Source organism: Meriones unguiculatus, chromosome 8 (assembly GCF_030254825.1).
Source record: "Meriones unguiculatus strain TT.TT164.6M chromosome 8, Bangor_MerUng_6.1, whole genome shotgun sequence".
NCBI classification, from domain to species: domain Eukaryota; kingdom Metazoa; phylum Chordata; class Mammalia; order Rodentia; family Muridae; genus Meriones; species Meriones unguiculatus.
In genome coordinates this window covers 67609567-67635551 of record NC_083356.1, presented here as the reverse complement: position 1 = coordinate 67635551, position 25985 = coordinate 67609567, and positions in this window count along the sequence as shown.

Here is a 25985-nt window from a genome sequence, read left to right as displayed (position 1 = left end):
AGCCTTGATAGTCCACAGAGGAGTACATTGCAGCCAGCTCTAAAGAGACCTGATAAGCTAAGGTGAGATGGAAGGGGAGGACGACCAACCCTTTCAGTGGACTTAGAGAGAGGCAGGGAGGAGATGAGGAAGAGAGGATGGGATTGGGAGAGATTGAAGAAGAGAAGGGGCTACAGCTGGGATACAAAGTAAATAAACTGTAATTAATATTAAAAATTAAAAATTTAGCTCTGTTCCCCATTTTTTAATTGGATTACTTGGTTTGTTGCTTTTCAGCTTCTTTAGTTCTTCATTTTTTTTTTCAATGCAGTTTATTCAGGAACCTTGAACAATCATCTGACCCTGGGGAAAGCCAGTCCACAGCTTAAATAGCCTCTGGGTAGCCAACCCAGGCGTACCACGTGGGCAATACAGATAGGTCCATATACATGGAAGCAAGCCAGATCCTCAGCCTTAGCCAAATGTGGAATTGTTCGTGACAGAGAGCACTCACCATCTGGAAGGTGGAAGGTGGAAACCAGCTCCATCTTTAAGGCACAGCATTCCGCAGCTCTCTACAGTCCCCCCTTTTTGTTTTAGACGCATCAAGCAAGAGTAGAGGTCTGATCTCTGATATTAGAAATAAATTGGGACTTTGTACTGATGTTCATTTAGGTGTCATCCACCCAAAGAGCAACAGACCTGTCCGATACCTTTTTCTCAGAGGTGGGACCTGGGGCATCAACCCACATGCAATCAGACATGCTCTTCTCTGGGTCCAAAGCGGCTGACCCTGAGTGCAGTGCTTAGCCTCGCATCCTGAGCGTAACATTTTAGCTTTTTATGGTAGTCAACCATGCTTGGGGAGACTGTCCTGCTTCAATGGCTGTAAAGGTCTGAATGATGATCATTACGCTGCATTACGCTGTTGTGAGACTCTAATCTTGCATATATACCACAGGCAAACCAAGGAGACCAACACCAGAAGGCCTGCTAACGCTCCCATGCCCGCCCATTCCTTCAGATGATTCATGGCTGCAGCAATCCATGATGATAATCCTGTGGCTAGTCCTGCGTCCACTCTGGTAGAATTTACTGTGACAATGGCCACTCTCAGCTGCTCCATCGTAGTGTAGAATTCTCCAGTCCAATTACCTAAAATATAGCTTGACAATTGTTTAGGCAGATTTGCAGCACAGGAAAAATTCTCATGTTATATGCTAGTGACTCAAAGTCCAGCATATTTTCATTGACAGCCAAGTTGAGCGATTTGCCATAGGGTATCAATTTGCTCCTGCACGAGGTCAATCCTCTGATTGAACACCATCAAGCTTCCTTTTAGTAGAGCATTAATTCCTTTTTGTAAAACTAAGGCATGAGCTACATTGGCTAAATGATTATTCAGGGTCTGAGCAGTCTGCCCAGTATGACTCATGGCTAATGCCCTGGTGGTAGCTCCAACAGCCACCAATGAGATGGCATTAACAATGGTGGCTGTAGTTCCAAGATCCCTTTTATGTCTGAAGAGATTCATAGCGTGAGGGGCATCAATGGGCACAAGCACCCAGCGAGGCATGCGAGTAACCAGGGCCTACCTAAATTTACTAGCATTCCAGCATTGGGCAAAAAAGCAAGTATCATTACCACAATTACTTGGCTCTATCTGGCTAATAATGAATAAAAATGGGGGATATAAACAAACAGGTGTGGGCTTATAGGAAATATTATGAGAAGCCTTAACCCCCTCGTTGGAACATCCTGCATCAGTTCTAGAACTAGCAGTGGTGGTGTCCGAGGTCAGAGTAGGTTCAGGAGACCATTGCCCCCAGGGCGAGACATGCTCCATGCCAATTGACTAACTCCATGTTTTCCTCCACTTTTGAAAGTCATTTAAGGTTCTTAAATTATTTTTTTCCCTTTTTTTTAAATTTTTCATCAATTACACTTTATTCATTCTGCATCCCCCCATAAGCCCCTCCCTCCTCCCCTCCCAATCCCACCCTGCCTCCGCCCTCTGCTTGCACGCCACTCCCCAAGTCCACTGATAGGGGCGGTTCTCCTCTCCTTTCTGATCTTAGTCTATCAGTTCACATCAAAAGTGGCTGCATTGTCCTCTACTATGGCCTGGTAAGGCTGCTCCCCCGCCAGGGGGAGGTGATCAAAGAGCAAGCCAAGCAGATTATATCAGAGGCAGTCCCTCTTCACATTACTATGTAACCCATTGGACTCTGAACTGCCCTGGGCTACATCTGTGCAGGGGTTCTGGGTTATCTCCAAGAATAGCCCTTGGTTGGAGTATGAGTCTCTGGGAAGTTCCCTGTGTTCAAATTTTCTTGTTCTGTTGCTCTCCTTGTGGAGACCCTGTCCTCTCCAGCTCTTACTATTTCCCAGTTCTTACCTAAAATTCCATTCACTCTGCCCAACAGTTGCCCATCAGGCTCAGCATCTGCTTTGATAGTCTGTAGGGCAGAGGCTTTCAAAGACCCTCTGTGGTAGGTTCCTAGGTTGTTTCCTGTTTTCTTCTTCTTCTGATGTCCATCCTCTTTGCCTTTCCGGATGGGGATTGGACATTTTTGTTAGGATCTTCTCTCTTGCTTAGTTTCTTTAGATGCACAGGTTTTAGTGGGTTTGTCCTATGTTGTATGTCTATATGAGTGAGTATATACCATGTGTGTCTTTTTGCTTCTGGGACAACTCACTCAGGATGATCCTTTCCAGATCCCACCATTTACCTGCAAATTTCATGATTTCCTTATTTTTCATTGCTGAGTAATATTCCATGGTATAGATGTACCACAATTTCTGCATCCATTCTTCAGTTGAGGGGCATCTGGGTTGTTTCCAGCTTCTGGCTATTACAAATAAAGCTGCTACAAACAGTGTTGAGCAAACGTCCTTTTTGTGTACTTGAGCCTCTTTTGGATATATGCCCAGGAGTGGTATGGCTGGATCTTGAGGAAGCGCTATTCCTAGTTGTCTAAGAAAGCGCCAGATTGATTTCCAGAGTGGTTGTACAAGTTTACATTCCCACCAGCAGTGCAGAAGGGTTCCCCTTCCTCCACAACCTCTCCAGCATGTGTTGTCACTTGAGTTTTTGATCTTGGCCATTCTCATGGGTGTAAGGTGAAATCTCAGGGTTGTTTTGATTTGCATTTCCCTAATGGCTAGTGACGTTGAGCATTTCTTTAAGTGCTTCTCTGCCATTTGGTATTCCTCTACAGAGAATTCTCTGTTTAGCTCTGTTCCCCATTTTTTAAGTGGATTACTTGGTTTGCTGCTTTTCAGCTTCTTTAGTTCTTTATATATACTGGATATGAGTCCTCTGTCAGATAAAGGGTTGGTGAAGATTCTTTCCCAATCTGTAGGCTGTCACTTTGTTTTGATGACGGTGTCCTTTGCTTTACAGAAGGTTTTCAGTTTCATGAGGTCCCATTTATTGATTGTTGCTCTTAGAGCCTGTGCTGTTGGTGTTCTGTTCAGTAAGTTTTCCCCTGTACCAATGAGTTCTAGGGTATTTCCCACTTTTTTTTTTCAAGCCGATTTAATGTGTCTGTTTTTATGTTGAGGTCTTTGATCCACTTGGACTTCAGTTTTGTGGAGGGTGACAAGTATGGATCTATTTTCATTTTTCTACATGTAGACATCCAGTTAGACCAGCACCATTTTTTGAAGATGCTATCCTTTTTCCATTGTATGGTTTTGGAGTCTTTGTCAAAGATCAGGTGTCCATAAGTGTGTGGGTTTATTTCTGGGTCCTCTGTTCGGTTCCATTGATCCACCATTCTGTTTCTATGCCAGTACCATGCAGTTTTTATAACTGTTGCTCTATAGTACAACTTAAGATCAGGGATGGAGATACCTCCAGAAGATCTTTTATTGTAAAGGATTGTTTTAGCAATTCTGGGTTTCTTGTTATTCCATATGAAGTTGAGAATTTTTCTTTCCAGGTCTGTAAAGAATTGTGTTGGTAATTTGATGGGCATTGCATTGAATCTGTAGATTGCTTTTGGTAAAATGGCCATTTTTACTATGTTAATCTTGCCAAGCCATGAGCATGGGAGATCTTTCCATCTTCTCATATCTTCTTATAATTCTTTCTTCAGAGATTTGAAATTTTTTTCATACAAGTTTTGACTTGCTTGGTTAGGGTTACTCCGAGGTACCTTATGTCATTCGTGGCTATTGTGAAGGGTGTTATTTCCCTAATTTTTTTTCTCAGCCCTTTTGTCTTTTGTATACAGGAGGGCTACTGATTTTTGCTGAAGGTGTTTATCAGCTGTAGGAGTTCCCTGGTAGAGTTTTTCGAGTCACTCACATATACTATCATATCATCTGCAAATAGTGATAATTTGACTTCTTCCTTTCCAATTTGTATCCCCTTGATCTCCTTCAACTGTCTTATTGCTCTAGCAAGGACTTCCAGAACTATGTTGAAGAGATATGGAGAGAGTGGGCAGCCTTTTCTTGTCCCTGATTTCAGTGGGATTGCTTTAAGTTTCTCTCCATTCAGTTTGATGTTGGCTATAGGTTTGCTGTATATCGCCTTTACTATGTTTAGATATGTGCCTTGTATCCCTGATCTCTCCAATACTTTGAACATAAATGGATGTTGGATTTTGTCAAATGCTTTTTCAGCATCTAGGGAGATTATCATGTGGTTTTTTTTCTTTCAGTTTGTTAATATGGTGGATCACATTGATGGATTTCCATATATTGTACCACCCCTGCATACCTGGGATGAAGCCTACTTGGTCATAGTGGATAATATCTTTGATGTGTTCTTGGATTCGGTTTGCAAGTATTTTATTAAGTATTTTTGCATCAATGTTCATAAGGGAGATTGGCCTGAAATTCTCTTTCTTTGTTGAGTCTTTGTGAGGTTTAGGTACCAAGGTGGCTGTGGCTTCATAGAATGAATTTGGTAATATTCCTTCTGTTTCTATTTTGTGGAATAGTTTAAAGAGAATTGGTGTTAGCTCTTCTTTGAAGGTCTGGTAGAATTCTGCGCTGAAGCCGTCTGGTCCTGGGCTTTTTTTGGATGGGAGACTTTTGATGACCGCTTCTATTTCTTTGGGGAATATAGGACTATTTAGTTGATTTACCTGGTCCTGATTCAGCTTTGGTAAGTCAAATTGATCAAGAAAATTGTCCATTTCATTTAGATTTTCAAATTTTGTGGCATATAGACTTTTGAAGTAAGTCCTAATGATTGTTTGGATTTCCTCAGTGTCTGTAGTTATATCCCCCTTTTCATTTCTGATTTTGTTGATTTGGGTGGTGTCTCTCTGCCTTTTAGTTAGCCTGGCTAAGGGTTTGTCGATCTTGTTGATTTTCTCAAAGAACCAGCTCTTGGTTTCATTGATTCTTTGAATTGTTTTATTTGTTTCCATTTGATTGATTTCAGCCCTGAGTTTGATTATTTCCATCCATCTACTCCTTCTTGGTGTGTCTGCTTCTTCTTTTTCTAGGGTTTTTAAGTGAGCCATTGGGGTGCTTGAATGAGCTGTCTCGAATTTGTTCTTGAAGGCACTTAGTGCTATGATCTTTCCTCTTAGCACTGCTTTCATTATGTCCCACAAGTTCGGGTATGTTGTGTCTTCATTTTCATTGATTTCTAGAAATACTTTAATTTCTTTCTTTATTTCTTCCCTGACCCAGCTGTCATTTAGTAACAAGTTGTTCAGTTTCCATGTGTGTGTAGGCTTTTTGTTATTTCTGTTATTGTTGAGGTCCAGCTTTATTCCATGGTGATCAGACAAGATACATGGGATTATTTCAATCTTCTTGTATCTGTTGAGGCTCGCTTTGTGACCCACTATATGGTCTATTTTGGAGAAGGTTCCATGAGGTGTGGAGAAGAAGGTAAATTCTTTTGTGTTTGGGTGTAAAGTTCTGTAAATGTCTGTTAGGTCCATTTGATTCATGACCTCTGTCAGAGACATTGTTTCTTTGTTTAATTTCTGTTTTGTTGACCTGTCCTTTGTTGAGAGTGGGGTGTTGAAGTCTCCCACTATTAATGTGTGGGGATCTATATGTGGTTTAAATTTTATCAATGTTTCTTTCACAAATGTGGGTGCCCTTGTATTTGGGGCATAGATGTTCAGGATTGTGATGTCTTCCTGGTGGAATTTTCCCTTGATGAGTATGAAGTGTCCTTCCCCATCTCTTTTGATTAATTTTGGTTGAAAGTCTATTTTATCAGATATTAGAATGGCTACTCCTGCTTGCTTCTTGGGTCCGTTTGCTTGGAAAGTCGTCTTCCAACCCTTTACCCTCAGGTAATGTCTATCTTTGTGTCTTAGGTCTGTTTCTTGTATGCAACAGATTGCTGGGTTTTGTTTATATATCCATTCTGTTAATCTGTGTCTTTTTATTGGAGAGTTGAGTCCATTGATGTTGAGAGAGATTAATGACCAGTGGCTGTTAGATCTATTGATTTTGATGTTGGCTGTGGTCATCAGGTTGTGTGCTTGGTTGCTTTTTGTTTTACTGAAGTGGGGTTATTTTTTTTCCTGTGTTTTCTTGAATGTAGCTAGCTTTCTTGGGTTGTATTTTCCCTTCCAGTGTCTTTTGTAATGCTGGATTTGTTTGTAGGTATTGTTGAAATTTGTTTTTGTCATTGAATATCTTGTTTTCTCCATCTATGAGGACTGAGAGTTTTGCAGGGTATAGTAGCCTGGGCTGACATCTGTGTTCTCTTAGGGTCTGCATGATATCCGTCCAGGCCCTTCTGGCTTTCATAGTCTCTGTTGAAAAGTCAGGTGTGATTCTAATGGGTTTGCCATTATATGTTACTTGGCCTTTTTCCCTTGCAGCTTTTAGTATTTTTTCTTTGTTCTGTATACTTACTGTTTTGATTATTATGTGGCAGGAGGATTTTCTTCTCTGGTCAAATTTGTTGGGTGTTCTATAGGCCTCATGTATTCTAATTGGCCTCTCCTTTAGCCTGGTGAAATTTTCTTCAATGATTTTGTTGAAAATATTTTCTGGGCCTTGGAGAAGGGAGTCTTCTTTTTCCTCTATACCTATTATTCTTAGGTTTTGTCTTTTCATATTGTCTTGCATTTCTTGGATGGTCTGTGTCAGGAATTTTTCAGATTTAACATTTTCTTTGACAGATACGTCGATTTCTTCCATTGTATCTTCTACACCTGAGATTCTTTCTTCCATCTCTTGTAGTCTGTTGGTTATGCTTACCTCTGCAGTTCCTGTTTTCTTCCCTAGATTCTTCCTTTCCATTATTTCTTCCATTTGTGTTTTCTTTAATTTTTCCAATTCTATCTTCAGGTCTTGAGTTGTTTTGTTTACTTCCTACACCTGTCTGATTGTACTTTCCTGTTTTTCTTTTAGTTCCTTCAACTTTGTTTCTTTTATTTCATTCAGTGTTTTAAGCATTTCCTTTCTAAAGGCCATAAACTGTTTGGCTGCAGCTTCCTCTATTTCTTTAGGGATGGCAATATTCTGTTTGAGTTTATCTTCCTCTATGTCTTTACGAATCTTATTTGTTTCTTCTGTTATCATCTTCATGAGCATAGTTGTTAGGTCATCTTCTTGGATTTCAGTTATGGTGGGGTGTCCAGGGCTACTTGCCCCTGGGTAACTGGGTTCTGGAGATGCCATATTGCTCTGTCTTTTGTTTCTTGAGCTTTTATGCTGGCCTCTACCCATTGTGCTATCTTAGGTGTTTGGGGTTATTTTCTGGTGGTTCCTGGGGATCCTGTGGTGGAGAGAATCCCCTTTGTAGAAAGCTGGTTTTTCCTGAAGGATGTCTTCTCAGCTTTTTGGGTATAGTCCCTGGGTGGCTGGTGTTTTTTCAGGAGTTCCTAACCTCAGGGATATATAGACCTGAGTGGTACCTGTGGTCTTTGTTAGTCGAGAGGGTTCTCCTCTCACCCAGGGAAGTCCTGAGGGCAGCTGCCCTGTTTCTGGGTTTCTTGTTGTAAATTTAATGATCAGCTGCTATGACCCAGTTGGACATCAGGCGCGCATCAACTGTTTGTGCCTGTGTCTGGAGCACAGCTGAGTGCTGGCGCCTCAGCCCCACTAGTCTGCTAGACTTTTTCTAGGGAAGGATTGGGTGATTTAGGTCAGTACAGTTTCCTTCCTTCCCTGGATTCTCTGGAGACACAGACTCCCAGTGTCTTTTTTGCCCTGGTGCACACTGCTCAGTGTCTGCCAGCTGGCTGGCCGCAGAAACTGCCTGTGCCTGGAGCACAGCTGTGTGATGGCGGCTCAGTCTCTGCCAGCTGTCTGGTGCGCAGAAACTGCCTGTCTCTGCCTTTGCGGCCTTTGTTCCCAAAGGGAACCTTTCTAAGCTGGGTAATTTTCCGGGGACCCTTTTCAGGTTGGGGGTGTCGGCTGAGTGCTCTGAGATCAGACCAGCCGTTTCCCTCCCTGTGTGTTTGCACCCAACAGTGAAACTCATTCCCTGGTGCCCTGGTGCCCACAGTTCTATCTCAGGCGGAAAGTCAGGAGCGCAGGCAGGCAGGGCTCAGTGCGGGAACCTGGGTCCCTGGCTCTGGCTCCGGCCTGGCTCCTAGGGTGCCCGTGGTCCCCGAGTCTTTTCCAGGGGATGTCTGGGTGACCTAAGGCCGGTCCCAATCATTTCCTGTACCCTGAGGCTATCTCTCAACTGAAAATTCCAGTCTCTGATAGTGTGGTGCACACGGTTCAGTCTGGGACCGTGACCAGAGACACTGGCTTGTGGCTCTGGGCTGGGGCTGGGGCTGGGGCTGGCGGCCGGCAGCCAAGTGTCTGGTGGAACCGGGATCTCTTCCGCAGTTTAGCTGGTTGAGTTAAAAGCTGATTGAATCCCCTACTGTGTGGTATCCTCTCACCTGGGAAACACAATGACTGTGTTTTATGGCCGCAAATTCTGATTACTGGTCACTGTGCTGATCCTGCTGCTGCTGCTCAGAATCAGAGTCCTCCCGGCGCCGCCATTTTGCCCAGAAAGTCCTTCTTTAGTTCTTTATATATACTGGATTTTAGCCCTCTGTCATATAAAGGGTTGCTGAAGGTTCTTTCACAGTCTGTAAGCATTCATTTTGTTTTGATGACAGTGTCCTTTGCTTTACAGAAGCTTTTCAGTTTCATGAGGTCCCATTTATTGATTGTTGCTCTTAGAGCCTGTGATGTTGGTGTTTTCTTCGGAAAGTTGTCTTCTGTACCAATGAGTTCTAGAGTCTTCCCCACTTTTTCTTCTAACCGATTTAATGTGTCTGGTTTTTTGTTGAGGTCTTTGATCCACTTGGATGTTAGTTTTGTGCAGGGTGATAAGTATGGATCTATTTGCATTTTTCTACATGTGGATATCCAGTTAGACCAGCAGCATTTGTTGAAGATGCTATTTTTTTTCCATTGTACGGTTTTGGTTTTGGCATCTTTGTCAAAGATCAGGTGTCCATAAGTGTGTGGGTTTATTTCTGGGTCTTCTGTTTGGTTCCATTGATCCACCATTCTGTTTCTATGCCAGTAACATGCAGTTTTTATTACTGTTGCTCTATAGTACAGCTTAAAATCAAGGATGGAGATACATCCAGAAGATCTTTTATTGTGGAGGATTGTTTTAGCAATTCTGGGTTTCTTGTTATTCCATATGAAGTTGAGAATTTTTCTTTCAAGGTCTGTAGAGAATTGTGTTGGTAATTTGATGGAAATTGCAATGAATCTGTAGATTGCGATAGAGGAATATCGAATGGCAGAGAAACACTTAAAGAAATGCTCAACCTCATTAGCCATTTGGGAATTGCAAATCAAAACAACCCTGAGATTTCACCTTACACCCACCAGAATGGCCAATATCAAAAACTCAAGGGACAACACATGCTTGCTGGAGAGGTTGTGGAGAAAGGGGAACCCTCCTCCACCGCTGGTAAGAATGTAAACTTGTAGAACCACTTTGGAAATCAATCTGGCACTTTCTCAGTCAACTAGGAATAGTGCTTCCTCAAGATCCAGTCATACCACTCCTAGGCATATATCCAAAAGAGGCTTAAGTACACAGTAAGGTCATTTGCTCAACCATATTTGTCGCAGCTTTATTTGTAATAGCCAGAAGCTGGAAACAACCCAGATGCCCCTCAACTGAAGAATGGATACAGAAATTGTGGTACATCTACACAATGGAGTATTACCCAGCAATGAAAAAATACGGAAATCATGAAATTTGCAGGTAAATTTGCAGGAACTGGAAAGGATCATCTTGAGTGAGCTGTCCCAGAAGCAGAAAGACACACACGGTACATGCTCACTCATATAGACATACAATATAGGATAAACCTACTAAAATCTGTACATCTAAATAAACTAATCACGAAGGAGGACCCTGACTAAAATGCTCAATCCCCATCCCAAAAGACAAAGAGGATGGACATCAGAAGAAGAAAACAGGAAACAAGTTAGGAACCAGCCACAGAGGGCCTCTGAAAGTTCTGTCCTGCAGATTATCAAAGCAGTTACTGAGACTTATGGCCAACTGTTGGGCAGAGAGCCTGGAATCTTATGAAAGAAGTGGGAAATAGTAAGATCTGGAGAGGACAGGAGCTGCAAAAGGAGAGCAACAGAACCAAAATATCTAGGCACAAGGGCCTTTTCTGAGACTGATACTCCAACCAAGGACCATTCATGGAGATAACCCTTGCACAGATATAATCCATTTCAGTTCAGTGTCCAAGTGGGTTCTATAGTAATGGGAAGAGGGTCTGCCTCTGACATAAACTGATTGGCCTTCTCCTTGATCACCTTCCCCTGAGGGGGGAGCAGCCTTACCAGCCCACAGAAGATGACAATGCAGCCACTCCTGATGAGATCTGATAGACCATGATCAGAAGGAAGGAGAGGAGGACCTCCCCTATCAGTGGACTTGGGGAGGGGCTTGTGTGAAGAAGGGGAAGTGAGAGTGAGTTTGGGAGGGGAGGAGGGGGACTTATGGGGGGATACAAAGTGAATAAAGTATAATTAATAAAAGTTAAAAAATAAAAACATAAAAATTTAATAAAAAATAAATAAAAATTAAGAGATATTAAAAAACATACAAGAGATCACAGAACACCAAATAGACTAGACCAGAAAAGAAACTCCTCTCGTCACATAATAGTAAAAACACTAAATTTACAGAATAAAGAAAAATTGTTAAAAACATCAAAGAAAAAGTCCAAATAACATAAAGTTAGACCTATTAGAATCACATCAGATTTCTCAGCAGAAACTATAAAAGCCAGAAGGTCCTGGGCAGATGTCATGCAGACTCTTAAGAGACCACAGGTGCCAACACAGACTTCTATACCCAGCAACATAGAAGGAGAAAACAAAATATTCTATGACAAAACTAAACTTAAACAATATCTATACAGCACCCACCCCTACAGAAATTTTCCTAGAAGGAAAACTCCAATCCAATGAAATCAACTACACCCAAAAAAACACAGGATATAGATAACTTCATAACAAAAAATTAAAGGAAAACAAGCATAGAAACACAGTAACACCACCAATACCAGAAAAAAAGTAACATTCATTGGTCACTATTATCTATCAACATCAACAGACTCAACTCTCCAATAAAAACAAAAAGACTAACAGTATGATTGTGGAACTAGGATTTAGCATTCTACTTCCTCCAAGAAACACACCTCTTCAACAAAGATAAACACTACCTTAGAGTAAAGAGCTGGAAAAAAATGTTTTTTTAAGCAAACAGACCCAGAAAACAAGTTGGAATAGCTATCCTGATATCTAGTAAAACAGACTTTCAACCAAAATTAATAAAAAATATGTTCAAGTATACAAGGGCATTTGCTCAGTCATGCCAGAATCTGGAAACAACACAGATGTCTTTCAACTGAGGAATGGATACAGAAATTGTGGTACATTTACACAATGGAACACTACTCACTAATTAAAAACAAGGAAATCATGAAATTTGCAGGCAAATGGTGGGATTTAGAAGAGATCATCCTGAGTGAGGTATCCCAGGAACAGAAAGACACACATGCTATATACTCAATTATAAGTGAATATTAAACATATAATATAGGATAAACATACTAAAACCTGTACACCTAAAGAAGCTAAGCAAGGATGAGTACCTTGGGTTAGATGATCAGTCCTTACTCAGAAAGGCAAACAGGATGGCCATTGGAAGAGGGAGAAAACAGAGAACAGAACAGAGGCCTACCACATAGGGCCTCTGAAGGACTCTATCCAGCAAGGTATTACAACAGTTACTAAAACTCATAGCCAAACTTTGGGCAGAGTACAAGGAATCTTATTAAAAGAGGGGGAGATAGAAAGATCTGGAGGGGACAGGAGCTACACAAGGAGAGTACAGAACTAAAAAAACTCTGGGCACAGGGGTCTTTTCTCAGACTGATATTCCAACCAAGCATCATGTATGGAGATAACCTAGAACCTCTGCACAGATGTGCAGCTCAGTGTTCAAGTGGGTTTCCTAGTAATGGGCACAGGGACTGTATCTGATATGAACTGACCGGCTCTTTGATCATCTCCCCCTTGATGGGAGAGCAGCCTTACTAGCCCATAGAGGAAGACAATGCATCTAGTTCTGGTGAGTCCTGATAGCCTAGGGTCAGAGGGCAGGGGAGGAAGACCTCCCTATCAGTGGACTCTGGGAGGGGCATGGGAGGAAATGAGGGAAGTAGGGTGGGATTAGCAGAGTACAAGGGTGGGGACTACATCTGGGATACAAAGTGAATAAACTGTAATTAATAAAATAAATAAATAAAATTTAAAAGAAATAATGACAAACAGATGCAAAAAAAGACAAATCAATATAGGAAATGTTGTTGAGCATGTTTTCCTCAAATCTGTGACACTGACATTAAAAAAAAACTTAAAAGTTAAAAACAAAATAAAACAATAAGGTCTTAACATCAAGTCTGAGACAGACCCAAATAGAAAAGAAAAAGAAATTATCAAAGTTTCCTCATTTGTAGATATTATTTTATAGAAAAATTCTAAACAAGCAACTAAAATTTTTCTACAGCAGATAAAATTTCATCAGGATACAAAATAAACATTGTCAAACAGTAGCCTTCAATATACAAATGATACACATACCAAGAATTAAATCAGAAAAACAATTCCATTCAGGATGCCTAATAATACCTTGGAATAAATACAAGCAAGGAAGTGAAAGAGTTATTATACAACAAAATTATTAAGACAATGAAAAAAATTAAAGAAGATTCCAGAAGATAAAAAGATCTCCCATGATCATAGGTTTACAGAATTGATACTGTAAAAATAGATATTCTATTAAAGCAATATTGATGTTAAATATAATCTTCATCATAATTTCAACATAATTCTTTCCAGAAATTGAAAAAATACTCTTATGTTTCATAAGAAAACACAATACAGGATACACAAAAAGTGTCAAATAATGGCTAGAGTTATCACCATCCCTGATTTTAAATTATGCTCCAGAGCTATAGTAATAAAATTAGCAATGGTACTAGCATAAAAATAAACATATCAATAAGTGTAATAGAATTGAGAACCAACATATTAACTCATAGTCCTACAGTCATCTGAATTTTCACAAAGATACCAATAGTACACATTGAAGAAAATATAGAATCTACACAATATAGAATGGTAGACAAACATGTTGAAGAATGAAACTAGAGCCTATCTTTTATTCTATTCAACTCCAAATAAATCAAGGACCTGAACATAAGACTCTTTACCCTTAGTCAGATAGAGGACTACATGCAAACTTATAGGCAAAATAAATAATTTTCTAAACAAGACCCTGATAGCTGAAACATTAAGACCCAATATTAACAAATCTGATTAGGAGGTCAGCTGATACAATGGGGAAATATATTTGCCAAATACAGTTGACAGAGGGGCATTATAAATAGGTTAAGAAAAAATCTGAACATCAAAAAAAAACGAATCAGACAATCAAAAATGGTACATGTAACTAAACAGAGTTCTTAGAAAATGGAACAAATGGCTGAGGAACACTTTAAATTTGTTTTGACATCCGTAGCTTGGATAAATGCAATACCAAAATCAGAGTAGTCAAAATCTAAGTAGTAAATTGTACAAAAACAATTCAAAATGGATCAAAGACTTTATTTCAAATCCTAAAACAGTACTAAAGAATTAAGTGTATGTTTGTCGTTTCCATGTACCATTATCATAATATACTGTTATACCCAGTTCGCAAGTCCCCAAAAGATCTACAGGAATCGACTCCATTGCAAAACACATGAGGGTCTTTTTATTGTAAATTACAAGCTGCAGCTTGGGCCCACAACACCCACCGCAGAGCTGAGAGCGCTGCACCCAGGTTAGTTGGGTGATATATAGATTCTGGTCCCTCCCAGCATGCCCAAGGCAGGGGCAATTCCTGCCTGGCAAGCATCTATTGGTCAAGATGCTACATTTTAAATTGATTGGCTACAGGAAGGTTCCAGACCATTAATGACCAGGTGTCCCTCCCTAGGTGGATGGGCCAGTTTCCTAGCAACTGTATCTCTAGTGGGTGGGGAAAGAATGCAGTGAGGTGGCTCTTCCCCTCAGGGCATTACTAAACTTCTTTACGGTACCTACTTTAGGTCTTAATAGCTGCTAATTTATCTTTTGGTCTCTCATTTCTCCCTTTCCCATGATCATTTGAAGACCCAATCTTGGGTCTTCCAGATATGACCCCTTCTATTTTATAGATTTACGTTTTTATAATGGGATCTGAGTACCATTAGTGTATTGCTCTCAAGCATTTTTTTATGAAAGCCATTAAGTAACTGAAAATATAAGGCCCAAAGATAAAAATCAATATAAGTAGGGGTCCCTTCAGGGTAGATATAGGGATAGTAAGTCAAGGAGAACTGTTATTCTTTTTTCTAGGGTCTTTCTAGGCTTTTAGCCCAGTTGCTGCAATATTAGTTTCCATTTCAGCTAGGCAGATGCCCAAGATAATAGCTAATGCCAGGGAGCCAGCCCCTTTTGACTTAGCATTTCAGCCTGCTAGGGGGGATTTGGGCGAAGATCCATCTTCTGGAGCTTCTTCGATGCTGACTATTGGACCGTAGGCATCAGGGGCTAGGGAGACTGAAATGCCAGTCAAAGGCAGTCCCAAGCATCTAGTTAGTTGATCCACCCGAAGAGGCAGGAAGCAATCAGGTCAGTTTCCAGGAAGTCCAGATTTCAGCTTGAAGTCCACAGCTGATCCTGGAACAGAATTAAACAGGTGAAAATCTGCTGAGACAAATTCAGACTGGAGACAGAAGTTAAAATTTGTCTATTAAATGGGAAAGATCAGGGAAAATCTCATCTGCAATCCTTTTGAGCTATGCCAGATCCAGGTCAAATCCTGAAATTCATATGAATTTTAGTACATAAAAGGAAATACATAATTTTAAATACTCAGAAAAGTAACATATTAGCAAATTGAACATTTTGAGAGTAACAGGTAAAACTGCATCCCACTGAATGAGTATCAGTTAGCTGTTTGTTTTATAACCTTTATAAACAACTTAAATGTGTCCACGGTAACATTTCTTCTGTGGGCATAGCTGTTGGTAATTAGCCCCTAATGGAGCTTGGCCATTTTTTTATACATTCAGCATCTACTTTTAGCCCCCACTTCCATGTTTACACTGGAAAGTTAGGCATAAATACATTACTGGCTTTAGTGCTAAACCCTGGATGCTTCGAATTTTCTTTGTAAAGTAACTACGAGGAATAGGTTTAAGATATTGCTGTGTAAAAGTCTACCCCAGAAATGGCAGATATTAAGAATACCATACTAAAATCTATGACTTTTGGGTCAGATATACACATTAAACAGAGGTTTTTACCATAACGAGAAGCACCTTTAAGTCTTCTCCAGAAGCCAACCAAAGGAAATTAAAATCTCAACCTGGTGACTGAATAATAAGCAGTCAGTGTTCCATCAACTTATCAGAACTCTATTGATTAATGCCAAAACTCTGAACTTCTGAAATCTTAGAACATAAGCACAACAGTAACAAAGGGAGGGGGGAATCTAGAGTATCTCCCATTTTTAATGTGTTTTAAATTATTTTTTGTATCTTTATAACTCATAATTATACCTTAAAACACCTACTTAGACTCTCCAATCTTTTGCATTTATCAACCCTGTAACATTTTCTCAGATTCTCAGACCCTACATAGGCTCCATATTTTTTATCCAGCTATATATATCTTAAGACACAGACAACTAACATGAATTCTGTGAGCAAGGCAAACCTGTTTTCCTTTTTAAATAAGAGATCTAGTACCTAGTAGTTCTAGCTAATGAACTGATCAATGAGCTAACAGTGGATCTAATTGTCTTCTCTCTAGCTGCAAAGCTACTGTAAGCTTAGCATAGCCATCAAGGTGTTCAGAGACCTGAGAAGGATAAATTATAAGCTAAATAAATATACCAATTTATGTGCCAATCAAAATGACAGGGATGACTAGTTAGTCCATCACCTAGGCAGTGTCCCTGGCTACTGTGTCTCACGGCATCCTGAACAGAAGCAGTCACCAGGTACAGAAGAGACTGTTTCTGTGGAGAACGAAACGAGAGAATGGCCTCACCTCACCCTTAGCAACATGAAACATTGACTCTCCAGGTGTCCACAGTTTTGTTCACAGTTTAGGCTGGGCCCTAGCAGTGGGCCAGTTGAGGAAGTATTGCCCAGTGGTTAGCATACCACAATCCAGAGTCACAATCATCTGTCGTTGTGCCCAAATCTTCTCAGAGACCTTGGGGGGGGGGGCTACTGCCAGGATTTTGGGACTTTCTGTCACAATAAGCTTACACATGTTAAAATGCCATATTCATCAGATCTCTGACAAGCTTGAGGACCAGCATATCTGAGTTACTCTTTGTTTTTATCATCTGCTCTAAACTGTGTAAAAAAAAAAAAAACCTAAACAAAGACACTAGGTATAGCTCAACATCTTTACCAACTGCAGCTGTTAGTATAACTTTAAATCTGCTCTTTCTGAACTAAAATTAAAGCAAACTTTTTAATCAGATACAGTTTATAGAGGGGCTAACAAGTCTTGCTGATCCTACCACTTTGCATTAAAATTGAACAGTAAAAAGCTTTGCACATAGCACTAATCAGAGGACTGAACATAACTGAGATACCTAAACAAAATGGTGGCAAACTCATAGCTCCACCCTCTTTATCTCCGGACCAGCATGGCAGCTGGCCACGTGTAACTGAACTCAGCTGGAAGCCCTAAACAAATATGGCAGCAAAACTACAGCTCCACACTCTCTCTATTGCTGAACCATCATGGCGGCTAGCCACGTGCTAGCACAGGCTGCGACTGACAATACCAAACATAGCCATTAGGTGTTGCTGATAATACAGCAACCATAATGAAGCATTTACAATCTCTCACAACCAAAAGTTCTAACATAGTGATCAAATAAGTTTTAGAACCAACTGCAAAACAGAACAGTATAGAACAATTTTAAACTATATGAATTATTCTGGCCACACCAAACCTATCAGCCAGAATTTTTTCCCCTTAAAAGAGCATAAGAAAACATTTTGCAATGAGGAATCACCAGCCTTTTAAATGATTATAACATTTAAATACAGTTTTTTTTTTCTGAAATCATATTAACTCTCTGGTTACATACATGCACTAACCTTTTGCAACGTTCTATATACCTTAAGGTTCCTAGCTTCCTTTTTCTGGCTTAACCAGACATTCTTACTTTTTTGCTCTCTTGCTTTCAGACAACATAAAAAAACTCTCACCAAAATAGAACTTTCCGTTCTGACATGATCCTGTTGGAGCCCAGCATCCACAATTTGCTCTTGATAGGCAAAGCAAAAACAAGTTGCATTAATACAAAAAGTTCTGAAACTGTTAAACTCTTTCACTAAAATTACTTCCTTATAGCAGACAAGATGGTCCAAGGTCACATAAACTCTAAGGAACTTAGAACAAGCTATAAGGAACTTGGTGAAACTTCCTCTTTTCTTTGTCTCAAGGTAAAGAACAGGGTGGAAACATGTTTTTCCATAAACAAAGCAGCTTAACAAACAAACAGCTCTCCATAAGACACATTCTAAAAACTGCAATTTTCTCAATTAGCACAAACCATATGGCTGGGTTTTATTTAGTAAAATTGATAAAATAAATACCAAAGTATTTTTATTCTCCCCCAAAGGATTGAGAAACTTTCAAATTTTCTGTTAGACTACCCAAGATGATTGTCATACCCAAATGCCTGATGAACTTTAAACATTTTATTATAGCCTTAAACATTTTCTTGCAATATCAAAATAAAGTATCCCTTTTGTAGGAGAGAAGTCACAAGGTATAACCATAATCTTAAAAGTCAAAACCAGATTTTAAAACCAGAATTTACCAGTGCAAACAATTTAATTTCTAAAACCAATACCAATTTAAAATAACTCATCCTTTTAACCTAGAAGGAAATGAGAATTATTTGACCAAGGTTTCCTTTTTTTTTTTTTTAACCCATACCAAGATGGCGGTCACATTATAACCCATATGGTAAAGTCAAGATGGCGGTGAGGCACTGAGGCACTTCATATACCATGTGGTAACCTATACATATGCGTTCATAGACCTTATAAACACATAGGCACACATTTTAAACACGTTTCATGAGGCCTTTCAGAACAGAAAACAGAAGGTAGACACAAACAAATTCTGCACAGAGACATTGAGACAAAAAACACCCACCAGCTGGCCAAATTTGCCGGGACCAAAACTAACTCTTCTGGGGCAGGCCAAACATAGGCCTTTCAGAAATTCCTCCAGGATGAGCCCAAGATCCTTCCTGGGTAAGGTACTGTAAAAACAGACTTTCAGATTCCCACTCTGGCTCTTCTGCCACAGAAGCCTCATAGTGGTGGGTTGTTCTAGACCACCTCCAGGAACTGATGAAGTTGGGGGATGTCTCTCCCAACTTCAGTGACTGTGATTATTTGACATGTCTGTCTAAATCACATTTAGTCACTCATACAGATGCCTCGAGGCAGAACAGAATTCAGAAGATAGGCATCAACGGGAACACTGCACATCTCACAAAGCACAAAGGAGACACAGACATGACACTTACCAGCTGGTATGAGACCCTCCAGATCAGTCCTGAGGTCTTGGGGTGCCCTGGAATCTCGGTGGGACCTCCAAATGTTATACCCAGTTCGAGAGCCCCCAAAAGATCTACAGGAATCGACTCCATTACAAAACACATGAGGGTCTTTTATTGTAAATTACAAGCTGCAGCTTGGGCCCACAACACCCACCGCAAGCAAATATGACCAGAGAACTGCATACCCTACAATTTGCACCCCATGTTTATTGTTGCTTTATTCACTCTAGCAAACAATTGGAATCAATCGAGGTGTCCATCAACAGATAAATGGATGGAGAAATTTTGGTATATATCAAAATTGGAATACTAAACAGCTCTTAAAAAATAATGTTAAAATTTGCAGAAAGTAGATAGTCTTAAAACATGTAAGTGAGGTTCTATAATCTCAGAAAGAAAAAGCACATATTGTTTCTTGTATGTGGAGTCTGTAGATATATGTATTTATGTATTCATATGTATCCATATGAATACAATATGAGTACAGTAGGGTACTTTCAAATACATTTGTGGGTGCATAGGGTAGGCAGGGTACAACAACAAAAAGAAACTCTACTGTGGCTGTAAGGTGCCATTAGCTTGTTGGTCGGTGAAAACTATATACATTTATGAATAAATGTATACATATGTAAATTATAAAGTAACATGGGTTGCTCTAAACATTACAAACTATCTGTATTTATTAGTTATATGTTGCTAGGTTGGACACAAGTATAAGCAAGGAATGGCTACTTAGAGAACAAAAAAATAACTCAAAATAAGCTGTTGGCCTGCAGCATAGTAAACTTTTCTCAACCTTTGTAAACACGGGTTTTTATACCCCAAAAATATTCTTCACCTCTAAAATAAAGAAAAAAAAAACCTTTAAAGATGAATCAAGACTTTCATACAAGGGCAGCCATTGATGTCTTTAGTCAATATAGAAATCCATTGCTAAAATTGCTGGACTCACTTAGAGAGAGGCTAACAAAAGGATCTACCTATAGCTACTGCCAATTTCCACTCTTTTTTGCAGACATCCTGTTCAGTATTCTCTGTCCTGCATTTCAATTATTCATCTTTAAGTAAAAACCAACAACAACAACAACAACAAACATACCAAGAACTTTCAAGCTAAAAATGTGATTACAAGAGGCATATATTAGCTTTAAACATAAACACTGTCTTTGAATAAAAGAATGGGGAGAAGAATTCCAGTCAAATGAGACCAAGAATCAAGCAGGTGTAGCTATCCTAATATCTGACAAAACAGACTTTAAGTTTAAACTACTCAGAAAAGATAAAGAGCTCATACTTCATTTTAATCAAGAAAACAGCTAATCTAGATGTTATTATCCAAAATACACAAGCATGAAACTCTATATAAATTTTACTACTAAAGACACATCAACATCAATACAGTAGTAATATGTGATTTCAGTAGACACTTTTTTTCAATAGACAAAACTTCTGGACAAAACCAAAACAAAACAGTGAAACACCAGAATTAATTGACATCATGCATCGTATGAACTTAACAGATATCTACAGAATATCATACCAAACAACAACAAAATACACATTCTATGCAGCAGTATTTGAGTTTTCTAAAATTCTTTGACACAAAAAATCTTCACAAATTCAAAAACATTTAAATCACTCCTTGTATCCTAGCAGATCATAATGCAATAAAACTTAAAGCTGACAGCAAACAAATGTTTAGCAAATGCAGAAATTCATGGAGATTAAACAGTTCATTGCTAACAGAAGAATGGATTAAAGAAGAAATATTTAAATTTTGTTTCTTGATCCATTCAGTCAGCCTGTGTGTTTTCATTGGAGAACTGAGGCTATTGATAATTAACATTATTATTGAATGAGTGTTAGTTGCAGTCATCACGTTGTTGATTTTTGCTGCTGGTGTTCGGTGTTCTTGTGTCTATATAGGTTTATCTTTTGTTAGTTTGTGGAAGTTTTCTTCTATGATCTTGTTGAAGATCCGGTCTATGCCATTGACTTGGGATTTTTCTCTCTTATCTGTGCCTATAATTTTAAGGTGTTTTTTTTTTTCTTTTCCCGCATGGTGTTCCACATCTCCTTTCCTGTACCTTTAAAGAAATTTTTATAATCCTTGATCTTTTGGTCCAAAAACTCTATCTTTGAATCCTGTTATTCTATCTTCTACTTGATTCATTCTGATTGCAAAGTTTTCTTTTGAGTTTTCTACTACATTATTGGATTTTTCAACTTCATCTTTATTTTAGTTTAGTGTATCTTCTTACTGAATCCTGTTCTCTTGTTCAGGATTGTCTTTGCCATTTTCATTAGCTGTATGTTAGAGCTTTTTTTGCACCACACAAGAATTCATTCTTCTTACATTCTTTCTCAACTTCGTTATACTTTGTATCTTCTTTAAATTTCTTGCCTTTTATAACTTACTTTTTATTTTTTATGAACATTGATTGGTGTTTTGTCTGCATATAGGGACTGTGGGAGGGTGTTCCTTGAAATTGGAGTTACAGACAGTTGTAAGCTGCCATGTGGGTGCTGGGAATTGAACCTCTAGAAAAGCAACCAGTGTACTTAAGTGCTGAGCCTTCTGATGCCACTTGCTGTGCTGGTGTGGATTGATAGGGGAAGGCTCCCTTTGTCTGAGGAGTAAAGGATAGAGGACAGAGTGAAGAGGAAGGGAAAGTGGGACCAGGAGGGGAGAAGGGAGGGAGCTATGGTTGGCATGAAAACTGAATAAATATATAAACAAAATAAATAAATTTATGTTTTATTTGATGAAGTTCCTGTTTTATTTTTTAAATAATTATTTGTTCTGAGGGTCATCCAAGAAATTTTTATCAATAAATATTTCTACAGTACTGATAGCTTTTTGATAAAATATATTTGTTTATCTTTCATTTGTCTGTATTTTTTGCAATGAAATATGAAGATTAGGATTTATGAATTCCTAAGATTATCATGATTAATTCATGGTAATAAAAATTGACTTAAAATGTATGTCTAATCAAGAGATTACTTATGCCTTTGTTTACTTGTTAAGTTTTAACCATTTGGAAATGGTTAAGTGAGAGTGTGCTGGCTAGTTTATGTCAGTTTGAAAAACTTAAAAGTTGTCTGAAAGGAGAAAACCTCACTTCAGAAAATGCCTCTGGAAGATCTGACCATAGACTTTTTTTTTTTCAAACTCAGTGAGATGGAAGGAAGGCCCAGTCAATTTTGAGTGGTGCCATCCCTGAGCTGGTAATCCTGGGTTCTATCTACAAACCATGGAGAGCAAGCCAGGAAGCAGCACTGCTCCATGACCTCTGTATCAGTTAAGGCCTCCAAGTTCTTGCCCTATTTAAGTTCATGTCCTGGCTTCTTTCAATGATAGAATACAATGTGGAAATGTAAGCAAAATAAACCCTTTCCCCCCAACTTTATTTTTGATCATGATGTTTTATTATAGCAATAAAAGGCATAACTAAGAGTTATTACAAAAAATATATTAGAGATGAAACACATGTCTTTTTATTCTGATAAATGTCCCTTTATAAAAACCAATCTTTCTGTTCTCTCTTGCAACTATATTCTGTATAATAAGGTAAACTACTTAGCATAAAAGATCTATTAAACTAATTTAGACTTTACAAAAATATAATATAAAAATATTAAACAAGCAAAACTTCCAATTTCTTTGTTGATTTTACTTATAGTTTAAAATACTTTGCTTCATAGGCTGTAGTTTTTCAGGCTCAAAATCTTTTACTTTTGCCATTAACAGCTTCATGGACTTTATTTTCGTAAAGTTTCTTATTATTTATGCTTTTAGAACAGCTTTTCCTTCAGTTAAGCATGGTGGAATTATAACCTCCATTTAAATTTAACTACTAATTTTTAAATAATTATTCAATTATTTTTATTAATTATAGTTTATTCACTTTGTATCCCCCCTGTACCTCCTTCCCTCCTCCCTTCCCAATCCGACCTTACCTCCCTCTTCCTTACCTGTACCCCTCCCCCAAGTCAAAATCTTAACAAGGATAAATTACCTTAATATTTAAATTCTAATCTGACCAGAATTACTAATCTATAAGTAATTATTAAAACAAATGGAAATAAAGCATAAAATCAATAACATATAATAAATCATCAACCATCTTTCATATGCCCAGAATTATGTGTAGTCCTGCTGTACAGGAGAAACATAATTTATTTACAAAGACAAGACCAGAGAGAGTCCAATCATTATCTCCTGTTACATAGTCTGTTGTGTGTATTTTCAAAGTTTAGCCTAGAGCAAACTAGTCTCTTTCTAAAAATCTATTTGGTAGTTCTAAATTCTTCTTTATGCCCTCTGTTGGGGGAACTTCTGCCTGTTTACTGATGGTTCCAGCTGTGAATGGGCAGCCTAGGCTGGACGTTCATAATGATTTTACAAGTATGCTTTTCATCAACACAGCAAAATAAGTTATATGTTGTGCCTATATTGCTAAAGAATATTTCCTTCCCCCATTTAATTCTGTGACTTAATATGTTATTATATATACATTATATATTATATGTTTCAGTGTCACTTTTAAAAAATGACTACCACTATGCACAATAGAATTAGCCTTATCTCTGATAAATTTTCAAGTTAAATAACTAATAAAACAAAAACATCCTGTATGTGCCACTCTTATCTGATTGCACTAAGGCCTTCCTGGTTCCCTAGTATAGGAAGATGACCAAGTAGATAAATTGGTGTCCTTATCAACTATCAAAGTTTAGCTCAACAATAGCATGCAATTACACATAGTCTGGCCTCTATCTTGCAAAATGTTTTTCTCTGTCTAGATCCTAAGCACTACATATCAACAGTTCTTGTGTTGCCTATGACATATGTCAGGAGCCATGACTCCAGCGGCCTGCTTTGATATTTAAATCTCGGCGGAGAGATGGCTTTTAGCAGGCCTTTACTAATGGCAGAGAAGAACTTGCAAGTCCATCTCCTTTTGTTTGTGATAGCAGGTGGGATAGCTTGTGAGGGTCACACCTCTTCCTCAGGCTCATTGTGAAAATTAACCCATTGTTCTGAGATGTTTTACTGGCTAAAAGTAACTCCTCACAAATAAAGAGGTCAGAGGGATGGAGGCAGAGACTTGAGACTTGCTGTTCATGCTGCTTGCTGCAGCAGCCTGCCTTTTGCTGTGGCTGTCGAGTCTGGACCTTTAAAAAGTTTCCTGTGTGCTGTGTGTTTATTTTATTAATTTTAATCCTCACTCCCGACTCAAGAACCGTTCGACTCTGCTGGCTGGCTCCGGCAGACATATAATAACCAAGGAAATGGATCCAGTAGACTCTGGCCAGTAACTATTACTTTTACCTCTTTAGTTACCTTAAGTAAGTATACATTAGTGTTGATCCTCTCACTCTCTTTCTCTCTGTGTGTATTCACCTAGGAATCTAGACCCACTAAGGAAATATTCAATTGCGTAATTACTTATTTATTACAGTGTTTTATAATTTTAGGTATTCTGACAGAAATTAAAACTGACAACATCTCTATCTTGTATTGGTTTTGCAACACCTTTCATGCTGCTTATGGCATAAAATATAAAACAGTCCTTATAATTTAATTTTTTAAGCCATTGTAAAATAAAAATCATAACTGGATGGTTTCTATTAAAATATGAAAAAGAGGATGGTTGCTCCAATTCCCGCTTGTGGTCAACTCATGAAAACTATGTACTTTAAAGTTTGAAATCTTTATATATAACATGTATAACATGTCAGCTTCTAAAAAACATTGGAAAGGAGCAGGAGATTCATTTTAAAAAAATAAAAAAGAAGAGTTCCTGTTTAGTAGAAATGTTTATCTGAGAGAGAATGGCATGGTGGTTATATGGAAACATGGGGAAAATGGCATTGCTTGTGTTGTAATAGAGCCTGACTATTAGGTATGAATGCTATGGTGATATATAAAGCCCTGATATGAAAGAACAAGAGTTTCGACATCGGAACCATCTGGAAACATCCCTCAAGAAAATGAAGATCAGCAATACAAAAGATGAGGTAACTCTTCAAGCTCAACAAAAATCTATGAATCTTTGGAGGCAGATTAAGAAACTGAGCCTGGAAGCAGAGTGAAACTTAGAGCAAAACCATCAGACTATAACTATTACTTTATTTCTTTTGATAATGACATTAATATATATTCATTCAATCTTTCCTTCTAGTGTATTGTCTGCCTCCTCCCAGCAGCACAAAAACTCTCAGTGTGGCATTGAAAAGTACGGCTAGTCCACAGTGCTGAGATGCTCAGATGTTTGTGTTAATGGAACTTGAGGAAGCTGCTGAGTGGGAAAAGGGTATGAGTAAATTTTTAACAAATTAACTCAAGAATACTGGATGGTATAGTTTATCAGATCACTCCGAAAGAGGAAATACTGAACATGGAGTATTGAATTATAAGCTGAATTTTGGGAAAGCCTATATAATTGGCAAAAATGGAAGAACAGCAAAACAGGTTCTCTTGTAGCACAGAGTACCATGTCCATCTCTGAATTGGCTGTTGGTTATTAGGATAGTAGGATAAAATCTATGATTGCACCTGGCTACTGGGAATTTAAACAGACTTACTTTTTTTTTTACATTGATTGGGATCCTACGATCCAAATTTTATTAAAATATTTGCTGGAATTAAGAATCTATTCTATTAAATATCCTAACATTGCTGGGGCCAATGTCACATCCCATAAGAACATAATTTTAGGAACTATATTCCAGGACTTCTCATGTCTTTTTTTTCTATAGCTATTGTTTACCTTTTGACTTCAATAAAGAAAACTCTCAGTGGGGCAATGAATTCAAACAATCCTTAACATGTGGAATGGCTTTATTTGTGGGCTGGTTCTTT